This window comes from Phyllobates terribilis, unplaced genomic scaffold (genome assembly GCF_046119375.1).
Source record: "Phyllobates terribilis strain yellow unplaced genomic scaffold, ASM4611937v1 Scaffold_12__6_contigs__length_324123572, whole genome shotgun sequence".
NCBI lineage: Eukaryota > Metazoa > Chordata > Amphibia > Anura > Dendrobatidae > Phyllobates > Phyllobates terribilis.
In genome coordinates this window covers 140,583,514-140,603,604 of record NW_027362772.1, presented here as the reverse complement: position 1 = coordinate 140,603,604, position 20,091 = coordinate 140,583,514, and positions in this window count along the sequence as shown.

The following is a 20,091-nucleotide window of genomic DNA, read 5'->3' as shown; positions in this document are numbered from 1 at the left end:
TGACTTGGCTGACCCCTTTTCCACCCTTTTATGGATTGTCTGATGATGAATCTTTGTCACATCTCCCCAATTCAGTAGTTGGAAATGAAATGCTACTCCGGTCAGACACCTAAACCTAAAAATAGACACATCAACCAATGAATAATAAATGATTAAATTTTATTAAATAGTTGAATTAAAAATCACAATAACAGAACGGGAAAGGGAATAAAATAAGATCCGAAAGAGACATACGCAAGGGGAAAATAATGACTGACTCCATCCATATGGATTATAATAACATTAAAAGGATGGCAGTGGATATAGATGACAAATGTAGGTGGGATAAAATCTATATAAATAGATAAATAAATAAGTAAAGTGCACAATACAAATATACTGATAATATATATCACCATAAATTATTAATGATATGAATAAATGAATATACAAAATATATTTCAATATAATAAATACAAAACAATAAATGGTATAATATATTAAATAAGTGAAGTATACAAAAAATTATATAAGGTGCATACTAGTATATTAATCCATTCAAAGAATAGCCAACTACATATGAATACCACTAGTAATCACTCAGTGGGTGAAAAACAGTCAAGAGGGTGCATATGAAATCATGTAGGCACATGTACTAACCCGAGCTATGTCTCACATCCGACGCGCGTTTCGCTGTTGCTTTCTCAAGGATATAATGAGACTGAATGAATCAGGACATATTTATATATGTAGAGCAAGTAGCTCATTATTATGGACCGGTGGTACATGAGGAGGAGCTGTTCAGATCATGCATGATCGTGTCGGCGCGGCCTCCCCCCAGAGAGACGCGTCTCCATAGAGCGCGGCTGTCCAGGATGAGGCGGCGCCGGCGTGCGTGTCAGCTTGGAGCGCAAGAGAAAAGGAACCGGAAATTACGTTGAACAAGGTAACGCTATGATAGGACGAGGCAGCGCCAACGTGCGTGTCAGCTTGGAACGCAAAAGAGGAGGAACCGGAAGTGACATTAGACAGTGTAACGCTATGAATGAGATGAATCCCAATCGTATTACTAGGAGGAAAACAGTGAAAAAATAAGTGTGGGCAAATGTGAAACAGTGGAGAGAGTGAAGCAAAGGTACAAATAAATCAGTCCATAAGTACATAAATACATAAGCATGAAGCTAAAAAATATATATATATATATATATATATAGATAAATATAGAAATATATGTAAAAATATATATAATGTACATATAAAACATGTAGTGAACATATAATAAGTCATATGACTGAGGTAATACATAGGTGTAAAATGTAAAGAGTATGTGTAGAAAGCGGTTCCATCATCACAGAAGCTTAGAGAGCGTTGGTCCGGTGTTTTCACTAAAAATCACACAATGATCACGAACCACCAAGAAAAACCTTCGGATAGAACAAGGAAACTAGAAAAAAATAGAAAAAAATATATACAAAAAGGGGGGCATTAAGAACAAATAAAACATAAATAAATGTATATAAAAACCAATAAATGAAGCGCACACAAGTTGATCAAAGAAAAGGAGCAAAATTATAAGACTCATTAAGACCACGGGGAGACATAGATTCTAAAACGGTGATCCATTTTACCTCTTTTTGTGCCAAAAGCTTTTTCCATTTTCCACCCCGAATCCCCGGATAGACCCGATCAATCCCACTTACCTTTAAAGTTGTCGGATCACAGTTGTGAAATTTTTTAAAATGACGAGGAATGGTCTTTAACTCTTCAGGATTTTCATTATCACTGGCTGCCCTTATGTCTAGGACATGTTCACGTGTCCTTCGACGTAATTCCCTCGTAGTCATTCCAATGTAGATCTTATTACACGGGCATCTGGTGCTATATATAACGCCTACTGTATTACATGTTACCGTATGAGTAATTTTAAAAGTCCTAGAATTGTCAGCATTCGTGAAAATCTTTGTTGAGTCAATATTAGGGCAGGCTACGCACCCACCACAGGGGCGACAGCCCCATTGTGGGCCCTTAGAGTCAAAGAGATATTTGTTATTGGTTGTCAAATGACTATGAACAAGCATATCTCGTAGATTTCGAGATCTTCGATAAGTGATCGTAGGATTTTTTGAAATATAAGGTGCTAGTGATGGATCAAGTTCCAGAATCCGCCAATGTTTTTTCAATGCAGTCCAAATTTCGGGGCTTTTTGTGTTAAAAGTGGAAATGAATCTCACCACATCCGTTGTCCCTCGCATCTGTTTCTTATATAATAGATCTTTCCTTTTAGAAAATTTAGCCCTTCGATAGCTACGCTGAATGATTTTATTACTATAGCCTCTTTCACGAAGTCGATTTTTTAATAAGTCAGCTTGAGTTTCAAATTTGGCGTCACTTGAACAAATCCAACGTATTCCAAGGAATTGTCCAGTTGGAATGTTTTCCACGAGATTCCTAGGATGTGAGGAGGCAGCATACAGGAGGGAATTCACCGAAGTTGGTTTACGAAATACGTCTGTGTGAATAGAACCATCCTGGTCGATATCCAACAACACGTCCAAAAACTCAATTTTGTGTTGTCCAAACTTGAAGGTTAGTTTTATATTGAGGTCGTTTTCATTGAGAGCCATCATGAAAGATGCGAGGTCCTCATGGGATCCCTGCCATAAAAAAAAGATGTCATCAATGAAACGACCCCAATATAAAACCTTGTCAATATTAGGAATGGGATCAGTCATAAAAATCTTCCTCTCCCACAGCCCCAGGAATAAGTTGGCATACGAGGGGGCACAAGCTGCCCCCATAGCGGTACCCTGGAGCTGTAGGAAGAAGGCATCTTTAAAAATAAAAAAATTATGTTTCAAAACGAAATCCAACAATATGGTGATAAATTCACCAAAATCCCTATCCACATTTGACATCTCCAAGAAGGCTATTACTGCCCTGATCCCATCATCATGGCGAATAGATGTGTAGAGGGATTCGACGTCACATGTAACTAAGACAACACTCCCATCCACCTGAATTCCATCAATTTTCTTCAGAAAGTCTGAAGTATCTTTTAGATATGACGGTAGGGTTTCCACAATGGGACATAAGGTATAATCAATAAGTTTACAAACGGATTCACAATAGTTGTCGACACCAGATACGATGGGCCTACCTGGAGGATTAATGAGGTCCTTATGGGTCTTAGGGAGGATGTAAAATGTTGAAATCAATGGATCTTTTTTGAAAAGGTAAGACATTTCTTGTTTATTCAAGGTTCCTCTCTGAACCGCATCATTGAGAATGATCTCAAGGGAGCTCTGAAATTTAGATAAAGGATTAAATGTTAATTTCTTATAAGTTGTTTTATCATTTAAATGATGTCTAACTTCTTTCTCATATTTTGGTAGAGAGAGCAGTACAATATTGCCCCCCTTGTCTGAGGGTTTAATGACTATATTTGGAAGTGATTGTAGTTCCTTAATCGCCTTCCTCTCCTCTCTACTACAGTTGTCAAATGAAATTGAGGTTGGTATCTGTTTAAATTCGTCACTTACCAATTGCACGAATAATTCTATATTCGAGTACATCGAAAGGGGAGGAAAACGCTGAGACTTCGGAATAATGGATGATGGAAATTTACCCATCGATTTAACAGTTTGCTCCTCCAAAAGACTCTCAAGGGTCCTCAAGGCCTCCCGTTCTTCTATAGTAGAGAAAACGTTATCATCATTACATTTTTTATGAAATATTTTTTTGAAAGTCAATTTACGGGCGAAGAGGTGAAGGTCTTTAAGACCAGTAAATAAATCGAAACCACTAGTTGGTGAAAACGTTAAACCCTTCATTAGAACATTGGTCTGAGGGGTAGTGAGAATGTGATCCGTCAAATTGATTACCTTCAATGTGGATTTAGACATGCCAACTTCCATCAGAGTGGTTTGTTTAGGGTGATTTCTCCAGTGATTTTGCCTCTTCTGACCCAGTCTTGTGTTATAGTTGAATTTAGATGAAGAGGAATCGATAGATTCATTGTCGGTAGACATGTGGGAGGACTCTGAGCTTCTCCGTTCGCCCTGAGAGGATCTTGTAAATTTCCATTTATAGACCCTATTACTGCTTTTGTCAGATTGATCACGTAGATATTTGTTGGTCTTGGTGGTGCTGATTTATTTCTCCCATAAGCACTCAAGCTGACTTATTAAAAAATCGACTTCGTGAAAGAGGCTATAGTAATAAAATCATTCAGCGTAGCTATCGAAGGACTAAATTTTCTAAAAGGTAAGATCTATTATATAAGAAACAGATGCGAGGGACAACGGATGTGGTGAGATTCATTTCCACTTTTAACACAAAAAGCCCCGAAATTTGGACTGCATTGAAAAAACATTGGCGGATTCTGGAACTTGATCCATCACTAGCACCTTATATTTCAAAAAATCCTACGATCACTTATCGAAGATCTCGAAATCTACGAGATATGCTTGTTCATAGTCATTTGACAACCAATAACAAATATCTCTTTGACTCTAAGGGCCCACAATGGGGCTGTCGCCCCTGTGGTGGGTGCGTAGCCTGCCCTAATATTGACTCAACAAAGATTTTCACGAATGCTGACAATTCTAGGACTTTTAAAATTACTCATACGGTGACATGTAATACAGTAGGCGTTATATATAGCGCCAGATGCCCGTGTAATAAGATCTACATTGGAATGACTACGAGGGAATTACGTCGAAGGACACGTGAACATGTCCTAGACATAAGGGCAGCCAGTGATAATGAAAATCCTGAAGAGTTAAAGACCATTCCTCGTCATTTTAAAAAATTTCACAACTGTGATCCGACAACTTTAAAGGTAAGTGGGATTGATCGGGTCTATCCGGGGATTCGGGGTGGAAAATGGAAAAAGCTTTTGGCACAAAAAGAGGTAAAATGGATCACCGTTTTAGAATCTATGTCTCCCCGTGGTCTTAATGAGTCTTATAATTTTGCTCCTTTTCTTTGATCAACTTGTGTGCGCTTCATTTATTGGTTTTTATATACATTTATTTATGTTTTATTTGTTCTTAATGCCCCCCTTTTTGTATATATTTTTTTCTATTTTTTTCTAGTTTCCTTGTTCTATCCGAAGGTTTTTCTTGGTGGTTCGTGATCAATGTGTGATTTTTAGTGAAAACACCGGACCAACGCTCTCTAAGCTTCTGTGATGATGGAACCGCTTTCTACACATACTCTTTACATTTTACACCTATGTATTACCTCAGTCATATGACTTATTATATGTTCACTACATGTTTTATATGTACATTATATATATTTTTACATATATTTCTATATTTATCTATATATATATATATATATATATTTTTTTTAGCTTCATGCTTATGTATTTATGTACTTATGGACTGATTTATTTGTACCTTTGCTTCACTCTCTCCACTGTTTCACATTTGCCCACACTTATTTTTTCACTGTTTTCCTCCTAGTAATACGATTGGGATTCATCTCATTCATAGCGTTACACTGTCTAATGTCACTTCCGGTTCCTCCTCTTTTGCGTTCCAAGCTGACACGCACGTTGGCGCTGCCTCGTCCTATCATAGCGTTACCTTGTTCAACGTCATTTCTGGTTCCTTTTCTCTTGCGCTCCAAGGTGACACGCACGCCGGTGCCGCCTCATCCTGGACAGCCGCGCTCTATGGAGACGCGTCTCTCTGGGGGGAGGCCGCGCCGACACGATCATGCATGATCTGAACAGCTCCTCCTCATGTACCACCGGTCCATAATAATGAGCTACTTGCTCTACATATATATATATGTCCTGATTCATTCAGTCTCATTATATCCTTGAGAAAGCAACAGCGAAACGCGCGTCGGATGTGAGACATAGCTCGGGTTAGTACATGTGCCTACATGATTTCATATGCACCCTCTTGACTGTTTTTCACCCACTGAGTGATTACTAGTGGTATTCATATGTAGTTGGCTATTCTTTGAATGGATTAATATACTAGTATGCACCTTATATAATTTTTTGTATACTTCACTTATTTAATATATTATACCATTTATTGTTTTGTATTTATTATATTGAAATATATTTTGTATATTCATTTATTCATATCATTAATAATTTATGGTCATATATATTATCAGTATATTTGTATTGTGCACTTTACTTATTTATTTATCTATTTATATAGATTTTATCCCACCTACATTTGTCATCTATATCCACTGCCATCCTTTTAATGTTATTATAATCCATATGGATGGAGTCAGTCATTATTTTCCCCTTGCGTATGTCTCTTTCGGATCTTATTTTATTCCCTTTCCCGTTCTGTTATTGTGATTTTTAATTCAACTATTTAATAAAATTTAATAATTTATTATTCATTGGTTGATGTGTCTATTTTTAGGTTTAGATTTGTAATTGACACATAAACATTTAATATTTTTGCTTTATTAAGCTAATTTTTTTGTGGTTATATATCCTGTATATTTACAGAGGTCTGGTCATTCCAACCATGGATTTTAAAGCCAAAGAGGCCGTATGGCATTCACAAGCCTTATCAGTATTTAAAGGGAAAGGGACTCAATTAGATAATACTGCTCAAGTTGACATCAATGAATGTAAGCGCACTTTGAAATTACTCTACCATCGTCGTATAAAAACATGGTGGAACAAATTTTCGTTGGAACAATATGTCGAGGAGAAACTCATTCCACGGGGCCTACGTATTCAGGTCTTTCCTTCCTATGGAAGGGAAGACCCTGATTTTGTCAATCGATGGGAGGAATCCTGTGATAGATGTTCTTGTGAATTTTTGGGCCTTATTATTAATAAAAATGGCACCACTCTCAATGACATTGATTCTGAGATTAGTAACAAAGAAGCAAGACTTAAATCCTTGATTCCAGTGACGGATTTTGAAAAATTTAGTGAAGATATGGAAGCTTGTTTTTCCTTATGGGAGAAACAAATCAGCACCACCAAGACCAACAAATATCTACGTGATCAATCTGACAAAAGCAGTAATAGGGTCTATAAATGGAAATTTACAAGATCCTCTCAGGGCGAACGGAGAAGCTCAGAGTCCTCCCACATGTCTACCGACAATGAATCTATCGATTCCTCTTCATCTAAATTCAACTATAACACAAGACTGGGTCAGAAGAGGCAAAATCACTGGAGAAATCACCCTAAACAAACCACTCTGATGGAAGTTGGCATGTTTAAATCCACATTGAAGGTAATCAATTTGACGGATCACATTCTCACTACCCCTCAGACCAATGTTCTAATGAAGGGTTTAACGTTTTCACCAACTAGTGGTTTCGATTTATTTACTGGTCTTAAAGACCTTCACCTCTTCGCCCGTAAATTGACTTTCAAAAAAATATTTCATAAAAAATGTAATGATGATAACGTTTTCTCTACTATAGAAGAACGGGAGGCCTTGAGGACCCTTGAGAGTCTTTTGGAGGAGCAAACTGTTAAATCGATGGGTAAATTTCCATCATCCATTATTCCGAAGTCTCAGCGTTTTCCTCCCCTTTCGATGTACTCGAATATAGAATTATTCGTGCAATTGGTAAGTGACGAATTTAAACAGATACCAACCTCAATTTCATTTGACAACTGTAGTAGAGAGGAGAGGAAGGCGATTAAGGAACTACAATCACTTCCAAATATAGTCATTAAACCCTCAGACAAGGGGGGCAATATTGTACTGCTCTCTCTACCAAAATATGAGAAAGAAGTTAGACGTCATTTAAATGATAAAACAACTTATAAGAAATTAACATTTAATCCTTTATCTAAATTTCAGAGCTCCCTTGAGATCATTCTCAATGATGCGGTTCAGAGAGGAACCTTGAATAAACAAGAAATGTCTTACCTTTTCAAAAAAGATCCATTGATTTCAACATTTTACATCCTCCCTAAGACCCATAAGGACCTCATTAATCCTCCAGGTAGGCCCATCGTATCTGGTGTCGACAACTATTGTGAATCCGTTTGTAAACTGATTGATTATACCTTACGTCCCATTGTGGAAACCCTACCATCATATCTAAAAGATACTTCAGACTTTCTGAAGAAAATTGATGGAATTCAGGTGGATGGGAGTGTTGTCTTAGTTACATGTGACGTCGAATCCCTCTACACATCTATTCGCCATGATGATGGGATCAGGGCAGTAATAGCCTTCTTGGAGATGTCAAATGTGGATAGGGATTTTGGTGAATTTATCACCATATTGTTGGATTTCGTTTTGAAACATAATTTTTTTATTTTTAAAGATGCCTTCTTCCTACAGCTCCAGGGTACCGCTATGGGGGCAGCTTGTGCCCCCTCGTATGCCAACTTGTTCCTGGGGCTGTGGGAGAGGAAGATTTTTATGACTGATCCCATTCCTAATATTGACAAGGTTTTATATTGGGGTCGTTTCATTGATGACATCTTTTTTTTATGGCAGGGATCCCATGAGGACCTCGCATCTTTCATGATGGCTCTCAATGAAAACGACCTCAATATAAAACTAACCTTCAAGTTTGGACAACACAAAATTGAGTTTTTGGACGTGTTGTTGGATATCGACCAGTATGGTTCTATTCACACAGACGTATTTCGTAAACCAACTTCGGTGAATTCCCTCCTGTATGCTGCCTCCTCACATCCTAGGAATCTCGTGGAAAACTTTCCAACTGGACAATTCCTTAGAATACGTCGGATTTGTTCAAGTGACGCCAAATTTGAAACTCAAGCTGACTTATTAAAAAATCGACTTCGTGAAAGAGGCTATAGTAATAAAATCATTCAGCGTAGCTATCGAAGGGCTAAATTTTCTAAAAGGAAAGATCTATTATATAAGAAACAGATGCGAGGGACAACGGATGTGGTGAGATTCATTTCCACTTTTAACACAAAAAGCCCCGAAATTTGGACTGCATTGAAAAAACATTGGCGGATTCTGGAACTTGATCCATCACTAGCACCTTATATTTCAAAAAATCCTACGATCACTTATCGAAGATCTCGAAATCTACGAGATATGCTTGTTCATAGTCATTTGACAACCAATAACAAATATCTCTTTGACTCTAAGGGCCCACAATGGGGCTGTCGCCCCTGTGGTGGGTGCGTAGCCTGCCCTAATATTGACTCAACAAAGATTTTCACGAATGCTGACAATTCTAGGACTTTTAAAATTACTCATACGGTGACATGTAATACAGTAGGCGTTATATATAGCGCCAGATGCCCGTGTAATAAGATCTACATTGGAATGACTACGAGGGATTTACGTCGAAGGACACGTGAACATGTCCTAGACATAAGGGCAGCCAGTGATAATGAAAATCCTGAAGAGTTAAAGACCATTCCTCGTCATTTTAAAAAATTTCACAACTGTGATCCGACAACTTTAAAGGTAAGTGGGATTGATCGGGTCTATCCGGGGATTCGGGGTGGAAAATGGAAAAAGCTTTTGGCACAAAAAGAGGTAAAATGGATCACCGTTTTAGAATCTATGTCTCCCCGTGGTCTTAATGAGTCTTATAATTTTGCTCCTTTTCTTTGATCAACTTGTGTGCGCTTCATTTATTGGTTTTTATATACATTTATTTATGTTTTATTTGTTCTTAATGCCCCCCTTTTTGTATATATTTTTTTCTATTTTTTTCTAGTTTCCTTGTTCTATCCGAAGGTTTTTCTTGGTGGTTCGTGATCATTGTGTGACTTTTAGTGAAAACACCGGACCAACGCTCTCTAAGCTTCTGTGATGATGGAACCGCTTATATTTTTACATATATTTCTATATTTATCTATATATATATATATATATATTTTTTAGCTTCATGCTTATGTATTTATGTACTTATGGACTGATTTATTTGTACCTTTGCTTCACTCTCTCCACTGTTTCACATTTGCCCACACTTATTTTTTCACTGTTTTCCTCCTAGTAATACGATTGGGATTCATCTCATTCATAGAGTTACACTGTCTAATGTCACTTCCGGTTCCTCCTCTTTTGCGTTCCAAGCTGACACGCACGCTGGCGCTGCCTCGTCCTATCATAGCGTTACCTTGTTCAACGTCATTTCCGGTTCCTTTTCTCTTGCGCTCCAAGCTGACACGCACGCCGGCGCCGCCTCATCCTGGACAGCCGCGCTCTATGGAGACACGTCTCTCTGGGGGGAGGCCACGCCGACACGATCATGCATGATCTGAACAGCTCCTCCTCATGTACCACCGGTCCATAATAATGAGCTACTTGCTCTACATATATATATATGTCCTGATTCATTCAGTCTCATTATATCCTTGAGAAAGCAACAGCGAAACGCGCGTCGGATGTGAGACATAGCTCGGGTTAGTACATGTGCCTACATGATTTCATATGCACCCTCTTGACTGTTTTTCACCCACTGAGTGATTACTAGTGGTATTCATATGTAGTTGACTATTCTTTGAATGGATTAATATACTAGTATGCACCTTATATAATTTTTTGTATACTTCACTTATTTAATATATTATACCATTTATTGTTTTGTATTTATTATATTGAAATATATTTTGTATATTCATTTATTCATATCATTAATAATTTATGGTCATATATATTATCAGTATATTTGTATTGTGCACTTTACTTATTTATTTATCTATTTATATAGATTTTATCCCACCTACATTTGTCATCTATATCCACTGCCATCCTTTTAATGTTATTATAATCCATATGGATGGAGTCAGTCATTATTTTCCCCTTGCGTATGTCTCTTTCGGATCTTATTTTATTCCCTTTCCCGTTCTGTTATTGTGATTTTTAATTCAACTATTTAATAAAATTTAATCATTTATTATTCATTGGTTGATGTGTCTATTTTTAGATTTAGATTTGTAATTGACACATAAACATTTAATATTTTTGCTTTATTAAGCTAATTTTTTTGTGGTTATATATCCGGTCAGACACCGCTGCGCTGACGCCCCTGATATGCCCCTCATCATTAGCTGGTGGAGAAATTCTATGGTGACTTGTGATCTGGCTTGTTCACATTGGTCAACCCGTGTGCCTGCTACTAGTCGTGTCCACTCTTCCCATGCCTTACCGTATGCTTGCCACGTTGACGCTCTGATTAATGGCATCAACTATTCGCCACTAGATCCCATAGGGAGGGTGGGCAACTGTTGCCCGATGGGTGGGTGTTGTGGAAGAGCTCTGTGAAAATCTGCCAATTGAATTGTTATAAAGCGTTAGCAGCAGCTTTATACCCCTCAGCATAGTGGCTAGCGCGGACCCATACGTTGTGTTTTAGGCACAGGAATACTAGCCTGCGTAGTAGGCCTAGCACTGGGAGAGACGATGATGCCATCTTATTAATGCAGTGCGCTAGGCTGGTGTTTTGTGTTATGAAGCGTATATTTTTGTTAGCCAGGCGCGCGCCCCATAATTCTATTGCTACCACTATTGGGAAAAATTATTTTCAGGGCTAGATGCAGCTAAAAATTATTATTAATTTGAAACCTGATGGAGGTCAGTATAGATGGACTAATAGAACAAGTCCCACACACAGCTAGAAGCCCAAATATTTTTTCAGAGGTAGATGCAGATAAAAATTATTTTTAATTTGCAACCTGATGGAGGTCAGTATAGATGGACTAATAGAGAAAGTTCCACACACTGCTAGAAGGCCAAATATTTTTTCAGAGCTAGATGCAGATAAAAATTATATTCAATTTGCAACCTGATGGAGGTCAGTATAGATGGACTAATAGAACAAGTCCCACACACAGCTAGAAGCCCAAATATTTTTTCAGAGCTAGATGCAGATAAAAATTATTTTTAATTTGCAACCTGATGGAGGTCAGTATAGATGGACTAATAGAGAAAGTTCCACACACTGCTAGAAGGCCAAATATTTTTTCAGAGCTAGATGCAGATAAAAATTATATTCAATTTGCAACCTGCTGGAGGTCAGTATAGATGGACTAATAGAACAAGTCCCACACACAGCTAGAAGCCCAAATATTTTTTCAGAGGTACTGTAGATGCAGATAAAAATTATTTTTAATTTGCAACCTGATGGAGGTCAGTATAGATGGACTAATACAACAAGTCCCACACACAGCTAGAAGCCCAATATTTTTTCAGAGCTAGATGCAGACAAAAAAATATTTTGAATTTGCAACCTGATGGAGGTCAGTATAGATGGACTAATAGAGAAAGTCCCAATCACTACTAGAAGGCCAAATATTTTTTCAGAGCTAGATGCAGATAAAAATTATATTCAATTTGCAACCTGATGGAGGTCAGTATAGATGGACTAATAGAACAAGTCCCACACACAGCTAGAAGCCCAAATATTTTTTCAGAGGTAGATGCAGATAAAAATTATTTTTAATTTGCAACCTGATGGAGGTCAGTATAGATAGACTAATAGAGAAAGTACCACACACTGCTAGAAGGCCAAATATTTTTTCAGAGCTAGATGCAGATAAAAGTTATATTCAATTTGCAACCTGATGGAGGTCAGTATAGATGAACTAATAGAACAAGTCCCACACACAGCTAGAAGCCCAAATATTTTTTCAGAGGTAGATGCAGATAAAAATTATTTTTAATTTGCAACCTGATGGAGGTCAGTATAGATGGACTAATAGAGAAAGTTCCACACACTGCTAGAAGGCCAAATATTTTTTCAGAGCTAGATGCAGATAAAAATTATATTCAATTTGCAACCTGATGGAGGTCAGTATAGATGGACTAATAGAACAAGTCCCACACACAGCTAGAAGCCCAAATATTTTTTCAGAGGTACTGTAGATGCAGATAAAAATTATTTTTAATTTGCAACCTGATGGAGGTCAGTATAGATGGACTAATACAACAAGTCCCACACACAGCTAGAAGCCCAATATTTTTTCAGAGCTAGATGCAGACAAAAAATTATTTTGAATTTGCAACCTGATGGAGGTCAGTATAGATGGACTAATAGAGAAAGTCCCACACACTGGTAGAAGGCCAAATATTTTTTCAGAGCTAGATGCAGAAAAAAATTATATTCAGTTTGCAACCTGATGGAGGTCAGTATAGATGGATTAATAGAGAAAGTCCCACACACTGCTAGAAGGCCACATATTTTTTCAGAGGTAGATGCAGAAAAAAATATATTCAGTTTGCAACTTGATGGAGGTCTGTATAGATGGATTAATAGAACAAGCCCCACACACAGCTAGAAGCCCAATATTTTTTCAGAGGTAGATGCAGAAAAAAATATATTCAGTTTGCAACCTGATGGAGGTCAGTATAGATGAACTAATACAACAAGTCCCACACACAGCTAGAAGCCCAATATTTTTTCAGAGGTAGATGCAGAAAAAAATATATTCAGTTTGCAACCTGATGGAGGTCTGTATAGATGGATTAATAGAACAAGTCCCACACACAGCTAGAAGCCCAAATATTTTTTCAGAGGTACATGCAGATAAAAATTATTTTTAATTTGCAACCTGATGGAGGTCAGTATAGATGGACTAATAGAGAAAGTCCCACACACTGCTAGAAGGCCAAATATTTTTTCAGAGCTAGATGCAGAAAAAAATTATATTCAATTTGCAACCTGATGGAGGTCAGTATAGATGGACTAATACAACAAGTCCCACACACAGCTAGAAGCCCAATATTTTTTCAGAGCTAGATGCAGACAAAAAATTATTTTGAATTTGCAACCTGATGGAGGTCAGTATAGATGGACTAATAGAGAAAGTCCCACACACTGGTAGAAGGCCAAATATTTTTTCAGAGCTAGATGCAGAAAAAAATTATATTCAGTTTGCAACCTGATGGAGGTCAGTATAGATGGATTAATAGAGAAAGTCCCACACACTGCTAGAAGGCCACATATTTTTTCAGAGGTAGATGCAGAAAAAAATATATTCAGTTTGCAACTTGATGGAGGTCTGTATAGATGGATTAATAGAACAAGTCCCACACACAGCTAGAAGCCCAATATTTTTTCAGAGGTAGATGCAGAAAAAAATATATTCAGTTTGCAACCTGATGGAGGTCAGTATAGATGAACTAATACAACAAGTCCCACACACAGCTAGAAGCCCAATATTTTTTCAGAGGTAGATGCAGAAAAAAATATATTCAGTTTGCAACCTGATGGAGGTCTGTATAGATGGATTAATAGAACAAGTCCCACACACAGCTAGAAGCCCAAATATTTTTTCAGAGGTACATGCAGATAAAAATTATTTTTAATTTGCAACCTGATGGAGGTCAGTATAGATGGTCTAATAGAGAAAGTCCCACACACTGCTAGAAGGCCAAATATTTTTTCAGAGCTAGATGCAGAAAAAAATTATATTCAATTTGCAACCTGATGGAGGTCAGTATAGATGGACTAATACAACAAGTCCCACACACAGCTAGAAGCCCAATATTTTTTCAGAGCTAGATGCAGAAAAAAATTATATTCAATTTGCAACCTGATGGAGGTCAGTATAGATGGACTAATAGAATGATGCTATGCCCAAAAGATTTTACTTCACTAGGTGCAGTAAAAAAATTGGTATTCTATACACAGGTGGTATATCTTGCAACACAGAGAGGCTACTCCACTGACTAACACACTCTGCAATAGGCCAAAAAGGATTAGCTTTGCTAGATTCAGCCAAATGCTGTGAAAAAAACTTGCACAGCACTGGCACTGACCTGCCTGGCAAAAACTGATAGGAACTGATGTAACCTAGTCCTGAAAAGGACTCCAATTACAATTAGTCTTTACTCCCACAACCTATCTATTTAAGAGCACAGACCTGCCTGATAAAAGTCATAGGAAATGCTGTAACCTAGTCCTTAAAAGGACTGCAATCACAACTATTCCCTACTCCCAAGCTATCTGTAGATTTGTGCGAATATTGGCTTGAAATTAACAAGGTATAGCGCACACAGCAACAGTGGTGCAGTCTAACACGCAGCTGCAGCAGTGAGAAAATGGTGGCGACGGGGAAAATTGCTTGGTCTTATAGGGCAAGGACATGTGACATACACTGCCAATGACACATGCCCTTGCTTGTGTGAAAAAAAGCACTTCGCTCCGTGTGTGCTGCTGCTGATAGGCTGACAGATTGCACCTCCCCACTGTAAATGCGGGAAAGAGAAAAAAAATGGAGATCTTCATTGTTCCTGCAGAGATCCATCCCCTGCCCCTCCCCCCACCCCGCTGTACACTCAAACTGCGTATTAACATTAATTTTCATCATTACTGAGAAAAAATCCAGTTATGATTTTGGTGCACGAACAGTTATCGAACATAACCTCGAACAGCCGAATTTTTCTCAAATTGTTCGTGTTCGCCGAACGGCTCGAACACCGCCCAAAACAGCTCGAATTTGAGATTGGCGAACAGTTCGAGTAGAACAACGCTCATCTCTATCTGGCACCCACTCATTGTCTGGAGACTTCCGCCTCCAGACCAGAACAGAGAAAAAAAAACAGTTACTGAGTATTTAACTTCTCCCAGTAACACCCTTGAGGTGGAGATATGGAGAGTAGGTGTCCCGCTCCTCTCTCACCTACTCACAAAGAACCAGACCCAAGATGGCTGTTGGACCTCTTCAGCACCAAACATGCTAAAAAAACTTCTAGGTTCAGTTCACTGAGGCTCGTAGCCATAGTGAACCATATCGCCCTTCACATACTTCACCAGTGACTCTGTCACAGGTTGTACCAAAAAACTACAATATCAGGGACATAAATGACATGCCCCCTGAGCCGTGGGGTACCCGGTGCCAGGCCGGTAAATGCTGGGGGATGTCACAGTGGCGGTGACCCGGTCCGTGACCCAGGGCGGTCAATAAAAAGGTTTTTTTTTATAGGGGATTTATGTACAAAGTTCGTGACGCCACCTGTGGTATTCGGCTAGGGGAGCCGCCACTGTGGAGCAGGTCCACTGGAGCTGATGTTACTGCAGCAGGGATGGTGTGGCTCTCCACCAGTAGAGCTGAGCTCCAGGGCAGGGTAGATTTTATGGATTATGCTGGGTGTTGTAGTGCAGGGGGTGATGGTGCAGGCAATAATAACAGAGACAGTGGGATGCAGTCTTCCAAGTTTACTCACAGTTCTTAAGTTCTTCAAGCTGCACTGTACAGATACAGCCTCCCACGTCGTGCTGCGTTCACCAAGCAGGGGCTCAGCAATCCCCCAGATAATTCAGGAGCACTTAACGGGACCCCATTCTGTGTGCCTTTCTCAGTCTTCTTCCTGCGCTGGCTCTCACCCTCCTGCCCTGCGCCTCGCAATCAGTGTCCCAATCCGGTAACCTCGGGTCTTGTCGGGCGACCTGCAGTCCCCTGTACCCTCTGTGGCCACCTTCTCGGCGATATAATTGCGGATGTGGCCACTGCACCCTGAAAGCACAGAAGCCTCCAGTTTCTAGCTGAGCCTTGTAGTTCTCCACTAGTTAAGGGGCCGGTCCCCTCTGCGGCTTGATCCCTCCACCGCCTGGCAGATTCGGAAATATCGGTGGCCTCCAGCACTTCCTGTACCCCTAGGGTCCCCTCTTTCCTTCTGGAGCCTTCCTCCCTCTCCTCTCTCTGTCTCTCTCTCTCTTCAGACTTGGACCTCACTGGCTAGGCCTGCCTCTGAAGCAGAGCTCCTGCAGAGCCTCTGCTCCCCTCACTTTCCTCCTCTGACTGAACACTCTGACTGGCTTGTCTTTCTAAGATGGCTCCCCTTTTTATACAGCTACTGAAGTGCCCCCCTGATCTACGTCCTCCACACACACCCACTACATGGTTCTCCCTCACTTGGTCCCCCCACCCCACTCCAGCCAGGGACCAGGGACTGTGCTCTCCCGTAGGAGCAATCTCGCCCTGCCCTCTGAAGTGTGGTGTAATGAATGCAAGTGTTAGGGTCCCGGGCAGTGCTCCATCTTTACCTGAGAGCGAGATACCACACCTCTAGGTGAGATGCAATACCTCTGTGGCAACTGAACCCACAAGGGAGCCACATACCTCCTTGGTAAAGCACAGCATGTCCACGGGCTGGAGCAGAGTAAAAACAGGGTATATTACAGACATGCAAATTTTTAGAATGCATTCGCATAGAAGACAATAAACAAACTTTTTCTTCCCTTTATGAGAGGCACATCACTTGAACATTACTGGTTTCTTTGTCAAAACATTATAAGAATTTTTAAATTACATTTCTCTTCACTAGTGTTGAGCAAGCATGCTCGACACTGATCGGTACTCGCCCGAGCTTCTCACTACTCGGGATGTTCGGCGAGCACCGAGCATTTCCAGGTTACTCGGGAAGGAGCTCGGATCTCCGCCCTGCACGTTTGGCGCTCTTTACAGAGCCAATGAACATGCAGGGATTGCCAGCCAGTCACTGTAATGCCGCAGCCATGTTGTTTGTGGGTATTACAGTGATTGGCTGGCCGCACAGCGTCACCTCGAGTATTTAAAACCGGGCGCCGCCATCTTGGACACAGTCGCTCCGGATCTGACAGTGTAGGATCAGTGCTACTGAACTAGAGAGAGATTTATCCTGTGAAATAGTAAGTGTAGGGTCTCTAAAGCATGCCAAATCAAACAAACAGTCCTTCTCAGGACTAATATCCATCCCAGATATAAGGCAGGCAGGCAGGCAGGCTGTATAGGAGACGCAGTGGTTATACCAGCAAACGCTGCATTACAGTCCTGTGTGCTCCTGCTGGTCAAATTGATAGACTTATTCCCCGGTCTCAGGGGCCAGGAAAAATCCTTTTTTTTTTCATCTAAATCCTGTATTTTTTTTTTCCTCAGTCAGACCGTCCAAATACGCGTCTTATTAACCTTTTGGTATTCCCCCCCCCCCAAAAAAAAAATGAGTGTGTCTGTGACTGTTCAGATTCCAATATATCTGTTTAAAAGAGTCTGGTGTAGGTCAGAAAAATATAACTGTGGTTCTGCAGTTCCACGGGTCAAATCTCTGTATTATCCTTTTTTTGGCATTTTTTGCTGTAAAAAAAAACCTGTAATAGTGTCTCCCTGACTGGTAAGACACAAATATATCTGTTTAAAAGACTCTGGTGTAGGCCAGAAAAATATAACTGTGGTTTTGCAGTTCCACAGGTCAAATCTCTGTATTATCCTTTTTTGGCATTTTTTTGCTGTAAAAAAAAACCTGTAATAGTGTCTCCCTGACTGGTCAGACACAAATATATCTGTTTAAAAGACTCTGGTGTAGGCCAGAAAAATATAACTGTGGTTTTGCAGTTCCACAGGTCAAATCTTTCTATTATCCTCTTTTAGGCATTTTTTGCCGTAAAAAAAACTGTAATAGTGTCTCCCTGACTGGTCAGACACAAATATATCTGTTTAAAAGAGTCTGGTGGAGGCCAGAAAAATGGTTTTGAAGTTCCATGGGTCAAATCTCTGTATTATCCTTTTTTTGGCATTTTTTGCTGTAAAAAAAAAACTGTAATAGTGTCTCCCTGACTGGTAAGACACAAATATATCTGTTTAAAAAACTCTGGTGTAGTCCAGAAAAATATAACTGTGGTTTTGCAGTTCCACAGGTCAAATCTTTCTATTATCCTTTTTTTGGCGTTTTTTGGCGTAAAAAAAAACTGTAATAGTGTCTCCCTGACTGGTCAGACACAAATATATCTGTTTAAAAGAGTCTGGTGTAGGCCAGAAAAATGGTTTTGCAGTTCCATGGGTCAAATCTCTGTATTATCCTTTTTTTGGCATTTTTTGCTGTAAAAAAAAAACTGTAATAGTGTCTCCCTGACTGGTAAGACACAAATATATCTGTTTAAAAGACTCTGGTGTAGTCCAGAAAAATATAACTGTGGTTTTGCAGTTCCACAGGTCAAATCTCTGTATTATCCTTTTTTTGGCATTTTTTGCTCTAAAAAAAACTGTAATAGTGTCTCCCTGACTGGTCAGACACAAATATATCTGTTTAAAAGACTCTTGTGTAGGCCAGAAAAATATAACTGTGGTTTTGCAGTTCCACAGGTCAAATCTCTGTATTATCCTTTTTTTGGCATTTTTTGCTCTAAAAAATCTGTAATAGTGTCTCCCTGACTGGTCAGACACAAATATATCTGTTTAAAAGACTCTGGTGTAAGCCAGAAAAATATTACTGTGGTTTTGCAGTTCCACAGGTCAAATCTCTGTATTATCCTTTTTTCTGGCTTTTTTGGCGTAAAAAAAACTGTAATATTGTCTCCCTGACTGGTCAGACACAAATATATCTGTTTAAAAGAGTTTGGTGTAGGCCAGAAAAATATAACTGTGGTTTTGCATTTCCACGGGTCAAATCTCTGTATTATCCTTTTTTTGGCATTTTTTGCTGTAAAAAAAAACCTGTAATAGTGTCTCCCTGACTGGTAAGACACAAATATATCTGTTTAAAAGACTCTGGTGTGGGCCAGAAAAATATAACTGTGGTTTTGCAGTTCCACAGGTCAAATCTCTGTATTATTCTTTTTTTGGCATTTTTTGCTGTAAAAAAAAACCTGTAATAGTGTCTCCCTGACTGGTCAGACACAAATATATCTGTTTAAAAGAGTCTGGTGTAGGCCAGAAAAATGGTTTTGCAGTTCCATGGGTCAAATCTCTGTATTATCCTTTTTTTGGCATTTTTTGCTCTAAAAAAAACTGTAATATTGTCTCCCTGACTGGTCAGACACAAATATATCTGTTTAAAAGAGACTGATGTAGGCCTGAAAAATATAACTGTGGTTTTGCAGTTCCACAGGTCTAATCTCTGTATTATCCTTTTTTCTGGCATTTTTTGTCTTAAAAAAAACTGTAATATTATCTCTCTGACTGGTCAGACACAAATATATCTGTTTAAAAGATTCTGGTGTAGGCCAGAAAAATATAACTGTGGTTTTGCAGTTCCACAGGTCAAATCTCTGTATTATCCTTTTTTTGGCATTTTTTGCCGTAGAAAAAAATCTGTAATAGTGTCTCCCTGACTGGTCAGACACAAATATATCTGTTTAAAAGAGTCTGGTGTAGGCCAGAAAAATATTACTGTGGTTTTGCAGTTCCACGGGTCAAATCTTTGTATTATCCTTTTTTGGCATTTTTTGCCGTAAAAA